The 5,066-nt window shown below is 42.5% G+C and overlaps 1 pseudogene; it reads right to left on the minus strand.

The window, feature by feature from the left end:
- Window positions 1–1,379: 1,379 nt before the first annotated feature.
- On the minus strand, window positions 1,380–4,531 carry LOC140614289 (C-1-tetrahydrofolate synthase, cytoplasmic-like; annotated as a pseudogene).
- Window positions 4,532–5,066: the final 535 nt, after the last annotated feature.

Raw genomic sequence — 5,066 nt, forward strand, 5'->3', positions numbered from 1 at the left:
ACCAGAAAGAAGTTTCTTTAAGGGTCTCCACGAAAGGAGGTTTAAAAAGGAAACAAGTAGAAAATTTGTATTTAAAAAAATATCTTTTTAAACTGGTTTCTTATTCCCCAAAACAAAGCAAAAGAAAATAAAGCAGAAGGAACATAACTAATGTGCTTACTACATGTAAAAAAGCCCTTACAATATGCAAGAAAATCTTCACTACATATAAATGTTTCATGTGTTGTAGAGACATCTCCAATAATGGGAAAAAGGAGGGAGAATTAATAAATCACTTGAGGAAATGTGGGTAGTTATAAAGGGAGAAAAATCAATTCTGGTTCTCACCCTGCATCATGCTCAGAAATAACTCCCAGGGAGAGACACTGTAGTTCACATTTGAGTGGAAGCTGGAGTTTAAATTTGGGCAAGATATTAGTTTCTCTGAATGTCCTACATAAATCGCTGCTCATTCATAAAATGAGGACAAATATTTGAGATACCTCAAGAGAGTGTTTGGGGATAAAATATGAGAACTATGAAAAAAGAAATTTGGCCCTCTAGGTATTACTAGCTGTTACTACTGAGTCACATCACATAATTACTAATAATTACTAATACAAAGATTGATTATTACTAATTTTGGGATATAGAAGGATTTGCTAAAGCATAAAGATAATTTTTAAAAAGCAGATTCATGGCTATAACAACATGTATCCATAAATTCTCTAGGAATTAAAAAAAAGTAGCCAAAAGAAATTAAATACAAGAAAAAAAATTTCAAGAACAAAAAAGAAAACAAAGAATTAAAAATAAGTAAATAAACAACAAGTCACCAAAGTTAAAAGGCAGATGACAACCTCGAAAAGACATTTTTAAGGAAAGGTTTTCCACCTTCTGTATAACTTCGTGAAATACTAAGTTGTCAGTAGTTAATTTGGTAAGAAAACATAAACTGATAATTTCCATGGAAGAAAATACTATTTTCTGATGATTGTAACATCAGATTATGAACTCTTGAAGGCTCAGGAATTTTATCAACATTTTTTTACTACAGTTTTTCTGGAATCTTGAAAAGAATCTACTACACAGCCTCTGCATGCCTCCCATCTTCATAATGTCCTTTGTTATTAAAGAAATGCATTTTTTTCACCAATCATTTCCTTTATTCTGCGGCACTTCAATAAAGTAAGTAGACTTGTGCATGATTTATGTTAATTTATACATGATGGTGGGAATTAAGACCAAAGAAAGGCTTCTGGGGGGAATTCCTGCTCTTTATTTCCTAAGATCTTCAGGGCAGGGGCTGACTTCTCTGGACTTCCCCACACTTCCTAACCAACAGTCAGCCTGAATGGACATTGGCCAAATGTTCTGAGCAGCGTCTGGAAGAGAGGCAATCTGTTTAGAACAACCCAATCACCTCTTCAGTTTCAGGGTCCAAATCAATATAATAGAAACAGGGCCAAGTGGGGAGTCCAGGCATTGTGCTCATTGTCTCTACCAAGGGGTACAGAAAATCAACCTGACGCTGGTGCGGATGCTACAAATGGGCAAGACAAAGCCTGTGGGCACACCTTTTTGCTCTGGGTTATGAGACAAGGACAAGTGTGTTTTGGCCTTGCAGGTAGGCGAGTTCCCAAAGTCCTGTTTTGTGTAGACTTCAGCTTTGTAGTGAGCTTCAGGAAGCAATTCTATGTTGTCAGCCCCATAGATTTTCTGCGCAATGATCCTGATTTTATCCTCAACTGGGAGCTTCAGGTCATAAAGGAACTGGAAACTGCTGGGTGCCTGAGCTGCTCTTGGAAGGCCCGAGCTAGGGCTAAGGTGCCCATACCCCCTTCTGCCCCATGAGTGCATTTCACAACATCAAAAGCCCCATGTTCTTTGGCAAGGCCACTGACAACGTCCAGCTCAGCCTCTTATCTGTCTTTTTTTTTTTTAAGATTTTATTTATTTATTAGAGAGAGTGAGCAAGACAGAAAGAAGAGAGAGAGAGAGCATGAACGAGGGTGGAGAGGGGTTAGGGAGAGGGAGAAACAGACCCTCCTGTTAAGCAGGGAGCCCAACATGAGGCTTGATCCCAGGACACTGAGATGGTGACCTGAGCTGAAGACAGACACTTAACTGACTGAGCCACCCAGATGCTTAAAGATTTTACTTAATTTATTCATGAGAAAGAGAGAGAGAGGCAGAGACACAGGCAGAGGGAGAAGCAGGCTCCATGAGGGACCCTGATGTGGGATTTGATCCCGGGACTCCAGGATCATGCCTTGGGCCAAAGGCAGGTGCTAAACTGCTGAGCCACCAAGGCGTCTTGAATGCATTCACGGCCACCACCATGGGAACCCCAAATATTCTGACATTTTCAATTTTTCTTTAAGTTACTGAAGCTTTTTTCAAGCAGCTCCAGGTTCTCCTCTATGTAAGCCTTGGGAAGAGGCAGTCCTGCTGTAACCGTGGGGCTGCCTCCGTGCCCTGTAAGAGCCCTGACAGCCGCAACAAGCTCCACTACGTGAGGGCGGGGACCAGAAACCTGCATTTGATGTTAAAAAACTTTTCCATTCCAATGTCTGCTCCAAATCCTGCTCAGTCACCACGAACCCTTCAGGGCCAAGCTTGAGTGCCATGCTGGCAAATGGTTCAGCATGAACGAATCCTGGAGTGCCCTTTAATGTCTGCATGAGATTGGGCTTGATTGCACCCTTCATAAGCACTGTCAATACACCACTTACCCCCAGATCTTCGGTACTGATAGGCTCCCCTTTCTTACTGGATGCCGTCACCATTTTGCTCAGTCTTTTCTCTCTCATGTCTTCTAGCGAACTGGTGAGAGCCAGCATAGCCATGATTTTACTGGCCACAGAGATACCAAACTGGTCCATCTGTGTGTGCCCTTCTCCGTTGGAGCCTGTCTGGTTGTGATCTTCCTTAGAAGAATCTATCATTGGTATCCAATACTCTTTGCCAAGTTATGGTTTCTGGATCAATGTCCAATCTTGCAAATCTGTTTATCTCGGTCATCAGTCAGTGGGGTAGGGTCAGTTTTTTCAATACTCAGTCGTTGTAACCTTCGGATTTGGATATCAGAGAACTTTCTCACTCCATTTACTGATGGTACCAAATGATTAAAGAGACCCTTGTCTGTCTGCATCAGTTTGTGGAACATCTGGGCATCGATGGCTGCAGCGACAAGGTTATTCACTGCAGCGATGGCATGGATGTCACCAGTGAGGTAGAGATCAAACTGTTCCATAGGAATGACCTGTGAGTAGCCACTTCTTGCAATGCCATCTTTTATTCCAAAGGTGGGGCCCTGAGAAGGCTGTCGTACACACGCAAAGACGTTCTGATGAAGATGGGTGCCAAGGGCCTGCACCAGCCCAATGGTGGCTGTGCTTTTCCCTTCTCCCAGGGGCATTGGGGGTGATTCCAGTCACCACCACGTATTTCCCATCAGACTGGTGCTTCAGGCGTTCCAGTGCTGACAGCAGAACCTTGGCCTTTGTATCACCGTACAATTCCATCTCTTCAGAGAGCAGACCAATTTCCTGAGCCAGGCTGCCAATGGGCTTTGGCTTACAAGACCATGATATATCAATGTCACTTGGAACAGGAGTCTTGAGGTTAAGGTTGTTATATTGAATCATCCACTTTCCTGGCTTAAATTTCTCCAGGAAACGCTTTGCTCTCCACTGTGCTCTGCATTAGCATTGTCGCCATCATGGGCCCCATGCTACCAGGAACAGGAGTGATGAAGCCTGCCCTCTCTTTGGCCTCATTGTATGCCACATCACCTACCACTTTTCTCCCATTTGGTTTTGTATCACCTGTAATATAATTGATCCTGCAGTCGATGACTATTGCAGGTTAGATCCACTCCCATTTTACCATTTGTGGCTGACCAGTTGCTACCACCAGGATGTCACCTTTATTTACCTCCTTGCCTAGTTTGGCAGTCTTGGAGTGGCAGGTGGTCACTGTGGCATGGTTCCACAGAACCAGGTCATGCATCAGAGCACCAACTATCTTACTGAGCCCAACCACTACAGCGTGCCTTCCAGCAACCTATACCCCTGTCTCTTTGATGAGTTCCAAGCATCCTTTAGGTGTACGATGGATGAAACAGTCATTCAGGTCACCTCTAGCAAGTTTTCCAGCACTGATGCTAGTCAACCTATCCACATCCTTTTCAGGTACAACAGCATTGACCACTGCTTCAGTGTTAATGGGGTTCTCCGAATCTAAAGGCAGCTGCACTATGAAACCATGGACAGTGAGGTCTTCATTCAATGATGCAACATACTTTAACACCTCAGATTCTGTGGCTGTTCTTGGTAATTTAATGTGTGTGCTCTGATCCCAATCTCTTCAGCAGCTTTCAGCTTCACATTTATATAAAGATTAGAATCATCTCTGTCATTAACCTGTAAAATTGCCAGGCCTGGTGTAAAACCAGAACTTGCTCCTTCATCTGAGTGACTTGGTTCTTCAGTCTCTCCCTTATTTGCACAAAGACCACCTTCCCGTTCAGGATTTCTGCTGATATCATGACTTTATTAGTCTGCTGCCCATGACAGACACCACCAAAATTGATGATTGACTAGCTCCCAAGAAATGCAATTTTAAGCAGGTATGTAAGATGATAACCCTAGGTACAAAGAGAGCAGTATACACCAAACTGGTTATTCAAACTTATTTATAATAATGAGACACTGGAGAAAGACTCGGTAAACAAGTATGGAGAAAAGGGATATTTTTATCTTATAAAAGGAAAAAAATGATCTTAATTCTTCTCCTTCCAATGTTCATTTTAAAGGAGAAACAAAAAATTGTTCTGACTTAAATATTGCATTTGAACTTCTGTAAACCTAAAGGTACAAAAACGCTCTGCATGGGCTGCTTTGCTCTTTTTGTAAGAATTGGATTTAGGGTAGAACTTAAGTCAGTCAGGTATTCAATAGCAACCTGTTTTCCTAATCCTTTCCTCTTCCAAGAGCAGACCAGAATGGTCGCTCACATGTGCTCATCTCTAGGGAGTATCAAAGTTTCTTCCTCCCGACCATAGCCCTCTCCATACCTTACTT

Source organism: Canis lupus, chromosome 1 (assembly GCF_048164855.1).
Source record: "Canis lupus baileyi chromosome 1, mCanLup2.hap1, whole genome shotgun sequence".
Taxonomy (NCBI): Eukaryota; Metazoa; Chordata; class Mammalia; order Carnivora; family Canidae; genus Canis; species Canis lupus.